The 19,851-nt window shown below is 46.2% G+C and overlaps 2 long non-coding RNA genes across 2 annotated transcripts; one reads left to right on the top strand and one right to left on the bottom strand.

Moving 5' to 3' along the window:
* The first annotated feature begins 1,204 nt into the window (after positions 1 to 1,204).
* LOC131924289 (uncharacterized) lies at positions 1,205 to 5,449 on the top strand. The gene is made up of 2 exons (XR_009382840.1): positions 1,205 to 1,546; positions 4,950 to 5,449. It is a non-coding gene; the product is annotated as an uncharacterized LOC131924289 (long non-coding RNA).
* Positions 4,810 to 19,404, bottom strand: LOC131924288 (uncharacterized). The gene is made up of 2 exons (XR_009382839.1): positions 19,306 to 19,404; positions 4,810 to 5,094 (listed from the first exon to the last, which is right to left on the bottom strand). It is a non-coding gene; the product is annotated as an uncharacterized LOC131924288 (long non-coding RNA).
* Between the last annotated feature and the right edge of the window lie 447 nt (positions 19,405 to 19,851).

The raw sequence follows: 19,851 nt of genomic DNA, 5'->3' as shown, positions 1-19,851 counted from the left end.
GAAGTCCCACCTATATCTCCTCTCTCGCTATTGGCTGGTCAGCTTTTCATTAGACCAATCAGGTGCCTTGGGCAGGTAAGGTAAAACAGCAACACTTCTTTCCATAATTAAACAAATGCAACACAACTTCACATAGTTAAAGAAATATTTTTCAACATAAAACAAATGCCACACATCTTTGCATAGTGAAACAAATATTCTGAAACAAGTGATGACTCTGACAGATCCACTTTCTTCTAGCAGCAGGTAGTTGACAGCCACCCCTCCCTTGGGGCTTCAGTGCCCTAGGGTTGGTGTTTCATAAATCCCAGAGCAGGACCTGAGAATTCAAGAGCTCGATCTGGCTGGGGAGCTGGCCAGGAACACAACCAGAGGACAAACACAATGACACTTCTCTGCTTCTGGCTTGTTCTTTCTTAAGTGTCTAGGGCCTAGACACCTCAGTCAGAAGGTGAGAAAGTACAGAATGGATCCATTGCCTATGCATATGTGATCCCCACCAGCTTCCTTCTGGGAAAAGCTGAGGAAGGTGTGAGGACCTGAGAAGCAGGAAGCTTTGCAGGAGCATTTGTGCGAGGAAGGGGAGAAATTAGACAGGGCAGATTCCTTCTCAGCCCTGGACAGTCCTGAATGCACTCAGTTTACCGTCTTGGTGGATAGTGGAACTGGTGCCAGGGCAGGAAGCAAAGTGGATCTGCCGTTTCATGGGCCAACAGCCTGTGGACTTCCGGGACTCTGCCTCAGGCCACTTAGCACTGGCCCTTTCCTACTTGGACAAGAATGAGATTCATTATCAGGTGGTTTTGTTAGCTAAATGCGACAGGGAAGGAGGTTAAGGAGCATTACTTGTTGGGGCTGGTGGTGGCAAGGAGAGGAGGGGAGAATCCCTTGATTCATTCTGGACTCATACAAATTTTTGAGTCTTCTAATAAATTGTCTCCCCCTTTGAAACAACACAGTCATTTTTCCGAGAGCTACTATTTACTGCCTTGTGGGAAGCCATAGGGCTTCAGCTGCCTGACCTGGGGTCTAAGCAGAGAAGCCAAATTTAACCTGTATTCAAACAAAGGATTCCAACTATAGAAGCTCGTTTGTTTCACTCTCTGCAGCTGGCCGAGTAGGAGAAGGAGTAGGAACATTCTGTTGCTTTTTTCTTCCACCTTTCCTTTACGAGCAGGAAGTGACCTGCCCGGTTCTAGTGTGTGTCCAGAACTGCCCCAGAAGCCAGTTAACTTCTTCTGTCTCCAGCCTTTCCTTCCATTAAGACCCCACAAAAGATGGCCCATGTATGCACTCCCTTGCATAAAGGGCATGAAGATTAATTACCTGGAGGCTATTTGCAGCCACAAGTCCCTCTCCATGTGCCTTGGAAGCCCTTAGACTCACTGCTCACCCCAGGAGGAGGACAGTTGGGGGAAGCACCCCCAGCTCTAAAGAGAGCAGAAATTCTACAGTCACCATCACCCAGTCCACCAGTCCCCACCACCAACACTGCCTCGGATTTTGTCAGCTGAGCCTGTGGACCCTCTTGGCTGTGTGACCATGGGTAGGTTAAACACTCTTGAGTCTCAAAAAGGGGATTCGAATGATGTAATTAAGATGTTATTAACTTAGAAGGTTTGCAGACATTAAACCAAGTGTGTTCTGTAATAATGCTGAGTAAAATTTAAAAGTCTATTTGATAGAGAAACATGGATAGGCAAAGGGGTATAGCATGGCTGGAAATGGCCTAGTGATCAAAGACCATTTGCTGCTCTTCTAGAGGACCGGGGTTCATGGGGACACTTGGGAAGTGAGGTCAAGGGACTCAGAAGTTCAAGGTCATCCTTGACTGTGTATCAATTTTGAGGTTCATCTAGGACACATGAGATCCTGTCTCAAACAAACAAACAAAACAAAACAAACAATCTAGCTTAATTTCTCAAACTGTTAGGCCAGAGAGGAACTGTTCAAACTTTTCCCAGTAAGCCCGGAACCCAGGCCTCTACAAAAGCCCTGTTAGCTTATAAAGGAATCTCAATGAGAGCAGAGGCAGAGTTCTGCAAGTGATTCCAAGGTGTTAAATACTTCAAAGACATCTTCAAACCCCCAAGGAAATTCGGGGCTAGAAACACAGTAGGTTGTCAGGAAGCAGGTCTGTGGGATGATGGTTCTAGCTATAAGGCTTTACAAAACGGGACAGTTCACACCTGCTCTGCAGTGACCTGAGCTGACTCCCCCACACCACCTACTCTGTGGTTGCCCGGAGAAATAACAGTGAAGAAAACCACCACGGTTTCAGTCTGGATGATTTCCGCGCCTGGCCTCTCCCATCTCAGGACCTTGTGTCCTCTTTAGCCAGGCCACTCTGTGGGGATGACAGGTCAGGTCTGTCCACAAAAGGTTAACTCTGGGGCTGTCATCCAGGTGACTGCTTAACCGTAGCCCAGACTCCTATTTACTGGCATGTACTTCTCTGCTTAGACAATCGTGTCTGAGTGTTTTAATGCCTGGCTGGTCCTGCTGGAGTTGGCTTGACCATATTTTGAAAAGTGTCTTCAGTGTTTGTGGTGGTAATTGGCACAGCACTATGGGCTGGCGATGCAGCAGTGTGATGGGCTGGGGCAATATGAACTGGGCAGCACATATATTATCTTGCGTGGCTTTTTGCTGCTTCTGTTGCTGAAAGTCTAAGGAGGACACAGGGTCCAAGGCCTTGGAGGCTAGGTATGTGTGATATGTGAAAGCTAGGTTTCTTCCATAGATGGCCTTCTAGAATGAACCAGGTATTTCCCCAAGAGCTCAGTGTCTGGCCTTTCCTTCCGATTCTGTATCTACCTGAGGTAAGAGCTGCCAGGAGGGTGAGTGTCAACAAAGCCCACTCTGATGAGACCCGGGACAAATGAGTCCTACAAAGAACATGCTACATCTGAGGGCTCAGCTACCATCACTGTGTTGGCGAAGACCCCAAGGGACAGAGAAGTGGGAGAGCTTTATGGTGATTTGGGGAAGGAAGGGCTTTGACTATGCTCTGTTGGGTGATGATTACACAGGAAATTGGAAGCAAACTAACCAGAAGCTGAGCACCCAGGACGGGATTGGCGTGGAGAACATATTTGGGTCTAACTGGCTGGTACCGGGAAGCATGACTTAAGGAAGCTGGCAATTATTGACCAAATCCTGACAGTTTGGGAGCTGAGTGTTGGTAGAGGATGTGGTTACAGTTAGTGTTCATATGAAGTCTATACAGTTAGTCTCTCGGGAGAAAGAACATTTGCTAATCCTGGTCAACCTGACTTCATTTTGAGGTGGATGACTACCAGTAAATGTGTGTGTGCTCAGTAAAATGTGTGTGTATGCGTGCATGAAAATATTTACTGTAAGTCAGCCACAGGAGCCCATGCTTGTAATCCCAGCACTGGAGAAATGGAGGAAGGAGGTCATCTTTGGCTACATAGTGAATTGGAGGCTAGCCTGAGCTACATGAGACCATGTTTTTTGGTTTGTTTGCTTGCTTTTTAAAATAGAAACCCTCCCCCTCAAAAGTTGGTCATAGTAAAAGCTATAATTGCACAAAACACAAACAAAAAGCAAGGTTGGGAATGGCCAGAGTGCCCAATTTTATAAAATTGAGAAAATTTAATTGTGCCCATTTTGTGCAAAAAGCGTAAAAGGAAAGGGTTTGAATGACACTGGAAAAGAGACAGCCTTGGCTCAGGGTTACTCTACCACACAGGTAGAGCCTAGGCCAGTTTTTAGGTAAAATGTCCCCAGACAGCCCTATTTCAGAACACTTTCTGGGGCTGAGTAAACTCGGCCCGGCTATGGGCTTCAGCCTCTGCAGGATTAGCCAAGCCCTGAAATATTGGCTCATCACCCACCCCTCAGTTGCCTTTGCTCTGAATCCTTTTGCAGCTGTAACTGCCACTGTGATAAAATGTGTGAATCACCCTAACCCCACCGGATGCAGTCACCCACCCCAGCTACCCCAAGACAGAGACAGGAAATCCAGACAGACCAGGATTCAAAATGGCTGTTTCTCCCCAAGGACTGAACATGCAGGCCGTGTTTGAAAACAGAACCCCAACCACGTCTTCCTGTCACATCAATCCAATTGTAGAGCTCTGCCCTTCGTTTTGACAAAAGCTCACTCCCCCGAGTGAGTGTGTGGAGCATGAACCGAACCGCACTCAGCCACACATACTTACAGATGGATAATCTCCCTCTCATCTCTTGGCATTTCCCCCCAGTTTTGACCCCATTCTTTCTCCACACTTACAGACCCCTCATCTTTCTTTTCTCCTCTACTTCCATCTCTGGACTGGAAAAAAAAAAAAGGTCCCCCATGTCACATTTCAATTAGGTAAGGCACCCTGTTAACCTATAAAATGATATCTTCTTAAAACTTTAAGATTAGGCTGGCAGTGGTGTCTCATGCCTTTCCCAGCACTCAGGAGACAGAGGCACACAGATCTCTGAGTTCAAGGCCAGCCTGGTCTACAGAGTGAGTTCCAGGACAGCCAGGGCTACACAGAGAAACCCTGTCTTAACCCCTCCCCCCCAACCCTTTAAAATTATGCATTATATACATATATAGGAGTAGGGGTGCAGGTTGGTGGTGGGGCACGTGCCTAGCACTTGCCTGGCATGAGGCAATGGCTGTATCCCCACACCTTAAAAACAAGTTCCCCATGTGTTTTATAAGAGCCCCAGGATACACTTGCTTTGAAAATCATTTTTTCCTCCTTGTCCATTGGTGGGGGAAGGAGAAAGTGTGGCTTGGCATGTTTTCCCCAGAACACAGAGTTGTTTGAACATTAGAGGCGGAGCGCATAGAACTTGCAGCGTGTTGTTCTATTACACAGCCTCACCAAGGGCCCCCCCGCCAGGTCTTCTGGTTTTCAGGCTTTATCGGTATTTTGCACGTTAGACACAAGCTCTGCAAATAACTCCTTGCTTAATGGTTTCAGCGGAACTCTTCTCCCATCTGGTCTGAAGGCTGGGACGTCCCGCCTCTGCTGTTCACTTCGTCCTCCGATTCAGCCACGATTTCCTAACACTCACCAGAGGAGACCTTGACTTTGCCATCTCTGCATCACCGTCCGTCGATCGGATCTGGAAGACCCAAGAATGTTTAATGCCTTTTGGTTTTACTATCTCAATTCTCTCTCTTAAATATGACAAGGCTCTGGTCTAGATGCAAAGCATCTTTAACTGAGGCTTGCTTGGCCCTGTCTGGTGCTGTATAGAGGGTCAGTGGGGAGGCCTGTCAGGACACTTCATAGGAAGGACTCTGGAGCCACAGGAAGGACACACGGAGGTAAAGGAAACCGGCAGGTGCAATTTGCTGCTGCTGAAAATGTCCTTGACTCCTGAGGGAAGGAGTGATTTTCAGAAACACCTGGTAGAGACCTCTCTGGCTCCCATCTAGCAGCCTGTGGGGGCAAATAAATCCTAATCACCTGGGGGAGCCCATGGACTTGAGTGGTGCAGTGTTGGAGCAGAGGAAGCTACACAGCACTCCCAAGTTATATGGATGGTGATGTTCTGTTTGCGGAGCCATGTGGGACACGTGACCTGCTGGTACTCTACGGGCCCTTCCTGCTTCAGCAGCTGAAGTCTCTCTGTGTCTCTGTTCAGTGAAGTGACCGAACAGAGACACTGGGTGACTTTGATGGGCCATAGTGGGTGTCTCTGGCCAGCACCTAATGTTTCATGGACTGGCTGTAGCAGTGGCCCGGATGCTGTCGACTGGGCATTGATGCCATTGGGTTTGAATAGGAGGCAAGGCCATCAATCAGCTGGAGACATTAGCACCCTACATGGTGGGTGCTGCAAAATGGCCCTCAAAATCTCATCTTCAGACAACAACAAGAGAGAGAGAGAGAGAGAGAGAGAGAGAGAGAGAGAGAGAGAGAGAGATCATTGGAAATCTATGAGATTTGTAAAGTTTACAGCCAGGAAGCCTTTGGTGACTGGCAAAAGGCTTCTGAGGGGAACTTGGGAAGGACTCTGTGCAGGGATTTATCAGTAGGGGCTAAAGCCTGCTGCACTGGACCAGGTGGTTCCTGTGGCTTGATATGAAATGTCCCCACAAGTTCAAGTCCTCAGGTGGTACTGGTAGTGCTATTTAGGAAGAGGCTGGAAATTTTAGGGGGTGTGGCCTAGATGGAGGGAGGAAGTGGGTTGCTGGGGGCCTGCCCTTGGGACTAGATCTTGCTTAAGTGTCTTGTTAAACCAACAGGGAGAAAAAAAAAATCCTAAACATAGTTGACCTCGGTTACATTTATCTCGTGATAACCCCAGGCGGGCAACAATGGGCTCATTTTACCAATAAGGAAGAAGGTGGTCAGAGAAGGAGAATACCTTTTAAGGGGTCGCACAGCCCGTGAGGTTCTAGCCTGGGTCTCTTTAAGTTGGTATTCTATCACTATACTGTAACGCTTTATTTAGTCAGCAAATTTACTCGACAAACATGTTGAGTAATGGCACCTCTACTAGATTCCAGAATATTCTAGTAGATTTGGGTATTCACTATGTAGCAAAGAACAAAACAAACAAGATCTCTGTTCATATTAGGTTTCAAGAGTGGATGTTACTGGAAGTGTGGCCCCGACATTGCTTCTGTGCTAGTCTGACCTTGGACACACAGGTTACATAAGGAAACTTGAATAATTCTGAGGGCTTGAGACATCTTGGATTCCAAGTGCATCCACTGCTCAGCCACGCTCCGTGCCAGCTGCCAGTGCCTTCCCCACTACTTGTCAGTACATAATCTGTCCCATTACACTGATTTAGGAGAAAAACGCAGTTCATTTAACTTTTGTTCCTAAAGAATGAGAAGAACTTCTGTTGGGAGCAGTTAAGGACAGAGAACCAGAATGCCTCACCCAAGGGCAGACATAGAGGACACAATGGTGCTGACGGTGGCTGATGCCCGTGCAAGATGCGTCCCATTTAGACATGGCATCTCACCAGCCAGCGTCGTATTCACAATCAAGTTCTCAGCCACGTCCTCTGAACAGATGGGATACCAAGATAGGAGGGTCAGAAGTATTGGGAATGGATTTATACAACTGACGTCTTAGGGATATAAACGGGCAGGTGAAAGTCCAACACCATTTCCAGAAGCTGTGTGCGGCTGTGTGGAGGAGGCACAGGGGACCCAGGATCGGGACAGGATTCCCATGCTTATGATGTGTGTGACCAAGGGCATATGGCAGAGTGGTTAGAATCGAACCCTAGTGGACAAGTGCCTCTCACTGGCTGTGGGAACTTGAGTGATTTCATTTTCCTTTGCCTCGCTTTTCTTATAGAAAATGAAGATAAAGATCAACAAAATATGTGTTAGCTTGTCACAGGAAGACTGAATAAGAAGCCATGATTGATATATTTCCTAGTGTTTATCATACTTTATTTCGATTTCCCTCTTTTAGGGCAGAAAGAATGCAAACATATCCCAAATGCCTTTCACTGTGAGTTGGGTTTAGCCAGTTGGGTCTTCATGGAAGTGATACAACCCACTCAAATCCCTGGCTGATAGATATCCTACAGTTTTCTTTTCCTGCTCTAGCAACCCTGAAAGCCAATGATGAGGCAGCAACAATTCAAGATGATCAAACCTCCATCAGCCTGGGGCCCTAAGAGATTATATGGGGTGGAGCCGCCACTCCTACCCTATAAATATAATACTTATATAAACATTGTGGAATTAAATTCTCAGCAACATATCAAAACCCTTTCTTTCTCTCAGATTTTTGTTGTTGTTATTGTTTGTTTTGTTTTTTTTTGTTTTGTTTTAAAATAAGGTCTCATAACCCAGACTGGCCTGGAACTTGCCATGTAGCCCAGGTTAGCCTCTAACTTAGATTCTTCCTATCTACTCAGGCTGGGATTACAGGCATGTACCACCACACCCAATTTAGGTTTGATCCATTTCTGTTTCCTTCTTCCTAGAAGGTCAGTGTGTAAGGTTCCTTATAGAAGCACTTCCCCTTGCCTTCTGCCCCGGAAGAACTGGACATTCTCCCTGCCTGTAGCATGAATCTTAAAAGTTCTTATTAATAAAATCAAACCTGAGCCAGGTATTGGAGTGAACTGGAAGATCAGAGAACCAGAACTAGCCACAGCTAACCTCACCTGGCCAACTTCTCAGCTGGTCTTGTTTCCTCAGACTGGAAGCCTCTGTGTCCTCATATCCGAATGGGTCTCAGCTGAATTGCTGCTCAAAAGCCTGAATGCTTAACCAGCCAAATGCTTAACCAGCCAAATGCTTAGCCAGCCAAATGCTTCTAGTTTCTGGTCCTCACACCTTATATACCTTTCTGCTTTCTACCACTACTCCCTGGGATTAAAGGCTTGCTTTCTGGGATTAAAGGTGTGATGAGTCACCATGCCTGTCTGTATCCTTGAACACATGGATTTCTGCCTCTGGAATGCTAGGATTAAAGGTGTGTGCTACCACTGCCTATCCTTTATGTTTAATATTGTGGCTGCTCTGTCTCTGACCCCAGATAAGTTTATTAGCATGCACAATATTTGGGGGAATAAATACTCAGGTGGCTCTGAGTATTTTAGGTTAAGGGGCTGGGAAATTGACACAATACTGGTTTCTGCTTCCCTATAAATAACCTTGTAAACATACTCAGGTTCTTATCATCCCTTGATGTATGTCTTGCTTCTTCAAGTAAGGCTTAAAGTTCCCCGAGGGCAATAACCCCGTTTTCTGCAAGTCAAACATTGAGTTTCTTTAAACAAGACCTTGTGATAAGGCCTATGTTTAGATATTTTGAAATTTGCATGCTAATTCCCAATTTGTTGGCTAACTTGTTCTTTATATAATCAAGGATCCAAAGGCTATAACAATCAAGGGCTCACTCCATTGTCAAGTTAAAAAGAGGCTTAAAAATTCTCCTCTGGGGCATGCTCTCTTGTTTTTTGATGTACCTAGTAACAATTTCCCTCAGTTTAGACCTGAGCACCACTCAGTGTCCAGTGTAAGAGCTGCAGCAAGCAGGTGCTACTACCCTTGGCCTGTGTTGTTTACAAGGGACAGGCAGCTTCCTGTGTCCCCAGCCACAGCGCCCACAGAGTTGACACTCTTAGTCCCACCTTGGCACACACAGGAAATGGTTCCTGAGAATGAGCCCTTTGTGAGGAGCACCATTTGAGGCACCAGACTCCACAATTTAAGAATCCAGAATTTTTCTAACTAGCCTGGGCTAGGGCCTCACCCCCTCCCATCCCTCCACCCCCACCTCCCACCCCCCAGAAACAAACCAGCTATCAGAGCTGACAGGAAGCTATCCAGTACTTCCTGGAAGGTGTGGAGGCAGGGGACTAAGAGGTAATGTGAACTCGGAAGATCAGAACAAGACTGGCCTTGGGGACCAATGAGATGGCCGGAGTCCAATCCTGTGACACGGAAGAAGGAGAGAACTGACTCCCTCCTTCACTTCCTTACCTCCATGCATGCTCTGGCTCCTACATACATGCTCTCTCTCTCTCTCTCTCTCTCTCTCTCTCTCTCTCTCTCTCTCTCTCTCTCTCTCTCTCTCACACACACACACACACACACACACACACACACACACACACACACTAATTTAAAAAGCAAACAAACTGGTCTTTGGTAAGAGCAAGGAGACCTGTTTTTACTGGAACCCTTCCCTTCAGCGGGTTCTGTGAGGAGCCTCATCTCCAACCAGCCCTCTCTCCTTCCATCTTCTTAGATTGGCCAGACATCTCAGTTTGTCTGGGCTTAAGCAGGTTTCCAAGAAAGTCCAGGGCAAACCAGGACAAGTTCATCACCATAGGCCTTCTCTAAAACTTTGTTCCCAGACCCCTCCAGCATCCCAGTCTCCACCAGCCTTTGATGCATAATCCCCACCAGAGCCTCACTTCTCCTGAGCAGCCGCCCAACCCCTGAGCCACCAGGCTGCAGTGCCATTTGCACAGCCAACCATGAATTCCTTGGACTCCAAGCTGACTGGCCATCTTAACTCCTCTACTCCTCCGGCCCCGCTCATCTCTCAGATTGTCTGCTGTCCTCTGTGTCAGGCCATCAGGCTGTTGTTTAGTTGTTTAAGAAGAGCTTGCTCAGCTCAGGCGGTGGTGGCTCACGCCTTTAATCCCAGCACTCGGGAGGCAGAAGCAGGCGGATCTCTGTGAGTTCGAGGCCAGCCTGGGCTACAAAGTGAGTTTCAGGACAGTTAGGGCTGTCTCAGAAAAAAACAACAACAAAGTATTTATACATTTACTTACTCATGTACTTATTTATTGGAGACCTACTCTGTGCCGGTCTCTAGCTTAGATGCTTGGAACTCAACATTGAATAAAACCACTGCCCTCAAAGAGGGCATTTGAATTTTTCTCAAGGAAGACAGAGAAGAAATATATACTACCCTAGATTTATTTCTATTGCTATGTTAAAGCACTCTGACCAAAAGCAACTTAGAAGACAGAAGGACTTACTCACTTTTACTTTAGGTTACAGACCATCCTTGAGGAACCTCACAGTAGGAACTCAAGACCAGAACCTCAAGCAGAAACCATGAAGGAACAGCACTTGCTGGCTCACTCCTGCTCATGCTCAGCTAGCTTCCTCATACAATCCAAACCACCTGCCCAGGGAATGTTACTGCCCACAGTGGGCTGAGCTCTCCTATATCAATTAACAATCAAGAAAATCAATCCTTCAACATGCCCACAGCCTAACCTGATAAAGACAATCACTCAATTAAAACTGTTTTCGGCCGGGCGGTGGTGGCGCACGCCTTTAATCCCAGCACTCGGGAGGCAGAGCCAGGTGGATCTCTGTGAGTTCGAGGCCGGCCTGGGCTACCAAGTGAGTTCCAGGAAAGGCGCAAAGCTATACAGAGGAACCCTGTCTCAAAAAACAAAACAAAACAAAACAACAACAACAAAAAACTGTTTTCAGGTTTCTAGGCTGTGTTGACAGTTAATGCTAACTAGGACACACACATTATCATATACATCAGGTAAGTCAGGCACAAGGCAGGAAACTGAGCTCCTGCAGGGCCTACCAGATGAAACCATTCTATTTTTACTTCATCCCCCTCTAATCTGTTGGCAAACCACAGTCACCCCGTCTCTGCAGGGTCTCCCCTTTCCAGTTTCATGGCCCTCACCTTGTGAAAATGCTTGTCCCTTCTCATTTGAATTATTATATTGGTCTCTTGAGTAATTTTTTTTTTCTAGTTGTCACTCCCTACTCATTCTAATCCTACTCATGCTTGCTGTAATCTTTCTGGAGCCCAGTTATCATCATCATCAAATCGTTACCCTGCATTGTGGAGTTCTGAGTGAAAGTGTGCTTAGAAGAGGAGAGAGAGCCAAGACACAGAAGAGGTTCCCACAGCTTCCCAGCGGGCCTTCTTCAGAAATAGAACTGTCAAAAGTATGTTGTCAAACATGTCACAGTTCTGTCTTTTTATGCCACAATGTAAAAATTGCAAATTGTTCATCAAAATAAAAAATGAATAGATGCATTAGTCACAGTCCTTTGATTGCCGTTAGCAGAAGCCAAGCCCAAGCTGCCTTTAAGAAGGTAGCAAATCCCTGTAAAGGAAAATGCTATCTCTTCAGGAACGATTGGTCCCAGGCATTGTCAAGGGCAACCCCAAATCTACACCTCTCTGCTTCTCAGGTAGACTCCAGCCAGAAGGTGGCAACGTGGCCAGAAGTGACTTGAGTTAACTTTTCTCAGCTTTGCAACTCCAGTGCACTCTGTTCCCAGCAGATGCACCAATGCTGAGTCTCCTGACCACTCTCAACAAAGAGCTCATTCTGTAACCAACCAGCCATCCCGAGGATGGACTTGCACCTGGAGCTGGAGGGCATGAGGTCAACTTCACCTTAATTCATGGGAAGACCAGAAGATGGGGACTTTCCTCTATTAAAACATTATGCATTTGTAACAGAACAGCTGAGACTCGGTAACTATTCTAGTTTCCTTTCTGTAGCTGTGATAAAACACACTGGCCAAGGACCACTTAGGGGAGTAAAGGGTTTTTTTGGTTGCACTTCCAAGTCGCAGTTCATCATTCAGGGTAGTCAAGGATGGAACTCAAGCAGGAACTAGAATAGAAAACAGGGAGAAATGCTGCTTGCTGATTTGCTCACTGAATCATGCCTAGCCAGCTTTTTTTCTACAGCCCAGGACCACCTGTCTGGGAAATGGTGCTGCCCACAGTGAGCTGGTCCCTCTTGCATCAATTAACTCCCAAGACAGTCCCCAACGGATGGCCACCAACCAGCCTGACCAGGACCATCCTTCAACTGAGACTCCTTTCTCAAATGATGCTGCTGTGTCTGTTGTGGGATATTTTCATACCGTGTGAAGATGTATTGCTGTGGTTGATGTAATAAAAAGTTGAATGGCCAGTAGCTAGGCAGGAGGTACAGGTGGGATTTCCAGGGAGAGAATGGAAGAGGAGGAGGAAGCTAGGTACACAGGAGATGTGAGGAGGCACAGAGAGGAAACAGGAGGTACAAGATGGAAGAGAGGTAACGCCATGTAATAGGATGTAAATGAATATAAATAGGTTACTTTAAATTAGTTATAAGAGCTAGTTAGGAACAAGTCAAAGCTATAGGCCAAGCTTTCATAGTTAATAAGGAGTCTATGTGTCATTATTTGGAAGCTGACTGGCAGGACAGAGAAAAATTCGTTACATATGTCAAGTTGACAAAACTAACCAGGGCAATAACTTTACCAAGAATCGAGGCTTACTTAGTTCACAGTTCTGGGGGTCAAAGGGCTTGCAACTAGTGACAATATTTTTGCTGTCAGAGCCCTGAGGTGGTGCCCCAGGCATCATATAGCAGAAGACCAGGAGTTTGTATGCATATATGAGTCTTCTAGTCCCTTCTGAAGCCATCAGGTTTCAGTCATGAAGACTCAACATGGACACATAATTTTAATATCTCAAAAGCCCTACTTCTAACCCTAAGTGCTACAGTAACATAGTCAAGTTAAATTTCCACCTTCTTTTTAAGCATTTTTAAAATACTTTTTAAAAATATTTTTTAAAAACGTGTGTGTGCATGTGTGTCCAGAGGAAGTTGTAAAATCCCCTGGAGCTGAAGTTACAGGAGGTTGTGGGTGTTAGGGATCAAACTCAGGTCCTCTGCATAAGGAAGCTAGCTGAGCATGAGTTGGAGTGAGCTAGCTGAGCATGAGTTGGAGTGAGCTAGCTGAGCATGAGTTGGAGTGAACCAGCAAGCAAGATTTCTCCACAGTTTCTTCCCTAGGTTCCTGGCTTGGGTTCCTTGAGTTGGGTTGTGGGTCCTGGGAACTGAACTCAGGTCCTCTGGAAGAGCAGCAAGTCTCTTAACCACTAAACATTTATCCAGTCCCCCTTTTTATTTTTTTAAAGATGAGATACCACTAGGCTGTCCAGGCTGATCTGGAACTGGAGACTCCCCTACCTCCATCTCCCAAGTATTAGGACCACTGATAAAGATCACTATACCCGGCTTCCTGACTTCTTACTTGTATGACCTTTGGGGACACACTCAGACCATATCTAAATGACAGCTTTCTCTAAGCACAATTTGGTATTCAGGATGAGAAGTGGAAGTTGAATGAGCAAAACCAACTGTCTGTCATCACAGACAGACATTCAGTGAGAACAGCACCTCCCAATACTCCGTAGAATTAAATTAAACGCATTTCAGTCAGGTTGTACTCACACTCAATGATTTCAATGACACTTTGTTCCAACACCTCAAATGGCTCTCTCCCTGTTGCCTCTGTGCCAGTTAACTGTCTTCCTTCTCTAGATCTATTTCAGTTGCTTGACAAGGGCTGGAGGTTGAAAGAACCTATGTCTAAGAGTAGGCTTCCAGAGAGTTCACTGTTAGAAGCACCTATGGTCACGGATACAGACAGTGTTGTTTGCCCCAAATAGCACAAGTAGGTGTTTACTGAGACTTAATACTCATGCTGCATCTGAGTGATGGGAATACTCCCATTTTACATATGAGCAAGGCAAGACCCAGGGACATTGATGAGCTTTCCCACAGCTGAACACAACTAATATATGGAGGGCCTTAGATTTGAACCTAGGACTTTGAGACTGCTAAACTCTCTTGCAATCCTGTACAACAGTCCCTTTCTGTTAAGGAGAGGGGGAAACTTGTCACGTAAATCCACCCATGGCTCTCAATCACCTGAAGCTCACCAGTGGCCAGACGACTTTCCACTCAAGTAGGCCAGTAGCAGAAAATCAGTGTAGAGCCAGGATGGATGACTCAGTCAGAACACTCAGAACTCGAGAGGAAGTGGTGTGGCCCCCCCTCCTGCCTTCGGTTCACCTCAAGAGCTCTCCTCCAGACAGACGCCACCGCCCACCTTTAGAAACGAGTTGCTGTGGTTGGAACATTAGGTAAAAACAAGCGGTTGTTCTGTCAGGAGACTTCGGCAGGCCTCGTCTCCCTGGGGCCTGAGGGGTTTCCCACCTGTGTTGCTTGTGGAAGTCCACAGTGACTCAGTTTCCCACAGAGACTCAGCTTGAAGCTGAAGTCCATTCTGATCCCGAAGAGTCCAAAGCTTGCTTGCTCTATCTAGTGTCTTCAGAAGCTGTGAGAAAGCTCTGATACGGCTCCTGGGAAAAGTACAGGGGCTGTGAGAAAGTCCTGATTAGCTCCTGGGAAAGAACTAATTATTTAGCAAATGTCCCATTCTAGGCAGGCTGCTGCTGTCAGCAGGTGGCACATGTTTGAGATAACGAAACTGCCTGCTCCTTGAATCAAGGACAGGCTAGATGGCCTGTGCTGTGCTTTGTTCCACTTTAGCCTTTCAGTTTGTACAGAAGCTGGCTGTGAAGTACACTCAGGGCTCGCTTGGTATTGACCAGTAGCCCTCCCGGCACTGATTTTCTGTCTCTGTCTATTCTTCTGCTTCTGTTTTTCCCTCAGCCTCACGCCCTACTCAGATACCCTAGTCGACTTGTCGGCTGGCTCTGACAGTTGATCTGCTGGGAAGGCTTAGCTAGACCTTGAAGTGGGCAGCCAGCCTCAGACCTAAGGATGGAACCTGATCATGACTCTTCCCCACACCCCCTGCCCACACCCTAAACTCCCACCTCACACCCCAAACCCCAGCCATCCCCACCTCAGGACAAGTTCTTCAACTCAGCAGAAAACTTTCAATCCAGTCTGTCTCTAGATAAGGCCCTTCCTTGGATTCAACCCCTGATGGGCTTGAATAAGAATTCATGACCTATATCATAAGGTGATTCTGGCTGAACCTCTAAATGTTCAGGATCCTGGCGAAGATGAGGGGCTTGATGATCAGTCTAGGTGACATAATCCCTGTGAGGGCCTGTGCACTCTTGACTAGCCAATCAAAACCCCAGGTGGCTGTGTAAAGTTGCAGGTGTGTGTGTGTGTGTGTGTCTGTGAAGGTAACAAGTCAACCTCATGCTCAGGCAGATCCTGAAGCTTTTGTGAACAGAAGCCGATGGAGTAGACTCTTTGAGAGCTATGCAAGGCCAGATGAACCTAGCTCTGAGCACAGTTCCACTGTGTAGTAGAATATTATTTTAAGGTGTGTTACTTTTGTTTATGTTGCATTTGTTTAACTCTGTGAGGCTATGTTACTGTAACTGTCTAAAACACCTGATGGTCTAATTCTAATAAAGAATTGAATGGTCAATAGCAAGGCAGGAGAAAGGATAGGTGGGGCTGGCAGGCAGAGAGGATATATAGAAGGAGAAAACTGGCAGGGGAGAGCTAGGATCCAGAGAAGGAGGAGGACCCTAGGGGCAAGCCATGGAGTAAGAGTAAGATTTACAGAAGTAAGAGAATGAGAAAAGCCCAGAGGCAAAATGTAGACAGAATAAGTTAAGGAGGGCTGGCAAGAAAGAAGCCACCCTGAGGCCGGGCATTCATTAGTAAGAATAAGCCTCCATGTGTGATTTCTTTGGGAGATGGGTGGCAGGCCCCTCAAAAGAGTGAAAACCCTCACCACTACCACTGGGCCAGACCTTGGGGACTGAGAGAGAAGGAACCCCCAGGAAGAGCTGGTAATGGAGTAAACATGCCAATGGAGTCTTACCAAGTAACCGAAGTAGGTCCAAGAGGAGCTCCTGTAAGGACACCACAGGGTGGGTACAGTTAAGTGACCTCCGCGGCAAATCCTGCCTTACCCCATCAAATGTTTTTGCTTTAGTGCTGGAGAAGGCTTGGCGGCCTTGCACATGATAGGCAAACTCTCTACCACTGAGCAACCCCAGCCCTACAGTCAGATCTGAAACTCAGCACCCTGGATTTTAGTGGTCACATAAAAGAGGTGAGATGAGTTATGGGCTGAAGAAGGTCGGTATTTACTATATTTTACCCAGGATATTCACATTTGAGAGAATATTTCAGAATACTAAGTCTACCACGTTGATGGAAAGCCAAGTGTCTTAGTTACTTTTCTATTTGTGTGACAAAACACAATGACCAAGTCAACGTATAAAAGAAAACATTTAATTTGGAGGCTCACAGTTTGAGAGGGCTAGAGCCTGTGACCATCATAGCAGGCAGCAGGCAGGCAGCCATGGTGCTGGAGCAGTAACTGAGAACTTACGTGAGGAGAAGACATCCACCAGGCAGGAATAAAGGGAAGGGAGGAAGGGAGAGAGAGGAAGAGGGAGGGAGAAGGAAGGAAAAAGCACCATCTGGGATTGGTGTGGGCTTTTGAAACCTCAAAGCCCACACCCAGTGACACACTTCCTCCAATAAGGCCACACCTCTTAATCCTTCCCTAACAGTTCCACCAAACATATGAGCCTATGGGGGCCATTCTCACTTAAACTGCCACACCAAGTCTAAACAGAATTTTTACATTTGTTTAAATGTACTTTAAGTTTTTTATTAGGGAACATAACATGCCATGTCCAGCATGGTTCCAGGAATGTACCTAACTGAAGTTCAAGGGAGTGAAAAAAGACAGACAGACTGATACATGTACAAAAAGCTGGGACTGGGTAGTCATGAGAGCATCTGGAGAAACTTCAGAATCCAGGAATAGAGGCGAACAGAAAGATGGTGTTATTGTGTACAGCTGAACAAAGAAGAGGGGTTTATTATAGACAGATAAACAAGGAGGCAGGTTTATGGTATACAGCTGAACATGGAGGCAGGTTTAGCTCATCTCAGTAGGAGCAGTCTCCACACGGAAAGTCTTCAAGCTGTAAATATTCTTGGGGGAGAAAGATATGGTGGACATTTTCTGCACACACTACCAACATCCATACATACATGGACCAAAAGAGAAGGCTTTGCCATTTCCCTTTGAGTCTGAGGCTCTGTGGTCCTTGACAGATCTATGGTTGATAGGGCCATGCCTCTATCAACACATATTCACACAGAACCTCACACACTCAGGGCTTCCTCCACTCCCAACATTTCAAAACAAAATCCCAAAAGAAAATCATTGCATCCATATATGTTTCCTGTAAATATATCTATGGGATATTGAAAGGAGTTGTTCTCTATGCAGGGCAATTTTTCCTCCTGAGGACATTGGCAATGTCTGGTGACATTTTGGGGGTGTTTTTATGATTTTGAGTGTGAACGAGGAGGAGACTGCTATATCTAGTGAGTAGAAAGAATACAGGAGTGTCACTTAGCATCATGAAAGATGGGGGAAGTGCACTTGTAATCCTGACATTTAGGATGATGAGGCAGGAGAATCTTGAGTGCCAGGCCAGCCTGGGCTACATAGCAAAACTATATCCCCCCCCCCACATACACAAAATTTACTTGCCTAAAATCAGAAAGCCATGCTTTAGAACAGTGGTTATCAACATTCCTGATGCTGTGACCCTTTAATACAGTTCCTCATGTTGTGGAGACCTGAACCATAAAATTATTTTGTAACTTTGTGACTGTTATGAATCATAATGCAAATATCTGATAAGCAGGATATCTGATATGGGACCCTCAAAGGGGTCACAATCCACTGGTTGAGAACCACTATTTCAGAGTCTAAAAGAGAAGAACACTCTGAATACAAACTTACATTATTAGTATGCATAAAAACTAATAGTAACTCCTTAATATCTGATGTACAACTAGTATTGAAATTTCCCCAATTTTCTCATCTATTTTGTTTTGGGTTTGAGTTGGATTCTTGGTATATACAGACTAGCCTTGGACTCATTTAAAAGCAAATCCCCAACATAAAATCATCCCACATGTATATGTTCCAGTAAATGTGTCTAAGAGATATTGAAAGCTGTTGTTCTCTATGTAGGGCAATTTTGTCCCTGAGGGTGCCCCTGTAGGAGTTAATCTCCATTGTCAAGATTTGGAATCACCTAGGAGACACACCTCTGGGCCTGACTATGACATCATTACCAGACAAGTTTAATTGAGAAGAAAAGACCCATGCTGAACGTGGAGAGCATCATCGCATGGGCTGGCCTCTCAGACTGAATAAAAATAGGGAAAAAAGGACAGCTCCCTGTGTACACAGGCTGGCCTTAATCTTATAATCCTCCTGTCTCAGCTGCTCAAGAACTATACATATAGGCATGGGTCACCATGCCTGACTGCCTCATGAATTAAGGCAGGGTAGTGGTGGGACAGCTAGACAGCTCAGTGGATGAGGGCATTTGCCATGCAAGCCTTGAAGACCTGAGTCCAATCTCCATAATGTTGTCCTCTGATCTTCACATGTATGTCATGTAGGCACACACAGAGAACAATAGCATTAAATATTTTAAAGAAAATTTAAACAAGTTTTCTTGGTAAATCAGTATCCAAATAAGATTTTCTGCAGCCCAGGGCCATGTTGATGTCCATGGCCCATGTTATCACTGAAGGCCATTCGGATGTCTGTGGTCTGTGCTGCTGCCTGAAACCATGTTGATGTCTGTGGGCTGGGCTGCTGCTGGGAGCCATGTTGGTGTCAACGGCCTATATTGCCCCGGAGGCATGTGAGTGTCCATGGCCTGTGCTGCTACCAAGGGCTATGATGGTGTCTATGTTGATGTCCGTGGTCTGTACTGCCACCAGAGACAATGCTGAGGTCCATGGCACATGCTGACACCAGAGGCCATGTTGAAGTCCATGGGCTGTGCTGCCACTGGGGGTCATGTGTCTGGGTCCTTAGTCCTGTGTAGCTAGAGTTTTCCTACCTGGCCCACAGTCAGGACAAATCTCTATCACCCACCAGTCCCACAGCCACTCAGACCCAACCAAGTAAAAACAGAGACCTATATTGTTTAAACTGTTTGGCCTAATGGCTCAGGCTTCTAGCTATCTAGTTCTTACATCTTAAATTAATCCATTTCTATAAATCTATACCTTGCCACATGGCTCGTGGCTTTCTGGCATCTTCACATGCTGCTTGTCATGGCGGCAGCTGGCAGTGTCTCCTTCACTTAGCCTTCCACTTCCCAGAATTCTCCTCTCTCCTTGTCCCGCCTACTTCCTGCCTGGCCACTGGCCAATCAGTGTTTTATTTATTGACCAATCAGAGCAATTTGACATACAGACTATCCCACAGCAGTCCTGCTTAAGTCAGGGCTATATTAATGTCTTTTTTCACTGAGGGTCATGTGGATGTCCATGGTCTGTGTTGCTCTCTGGAGCTATATTGATGTCTGTGGGTCTTGATGCCACTGGGGACCATGCAGATGTGAGTAGCCTGGGCTGCTACTTGAGGCCATGTTGATGTACATGATCCATGCTGCCACTGGAGGCCATGTCTGGGTCCATGGTACTGCTGCAGCTAGGAGCTGTGTTGATGTCCATGGCCCGTATAGTCATTGAAGGCCATGCTGAAATCCATGTTCTGTTCTACTGCCTGAGGCCATGTTGATGTCATGGGTTGGGCTGGCGCCAGGGACC

The sequence above is a fragment of the Peromyscus eremicus genome, chromosome 14 (genome assembly GCF_949786415.1).
Source record: "Peromyscus eremicus chromosome 14, PerEre_H2_v1, whole genome shotgun sequence".
NCBI classification, from domain to species: domain Eukaryota; kingdom Metazoa; phylum Chordata; class Mammalia; order Rodentia; family Cricetidae; genus Peromyscus; species Peromyscus eremicus.
The sequence above is the reverse complement of the archived record's forward strand: the minus strand, read 5'-3'. Positions and strand labels throughout refer to the sequence as shown.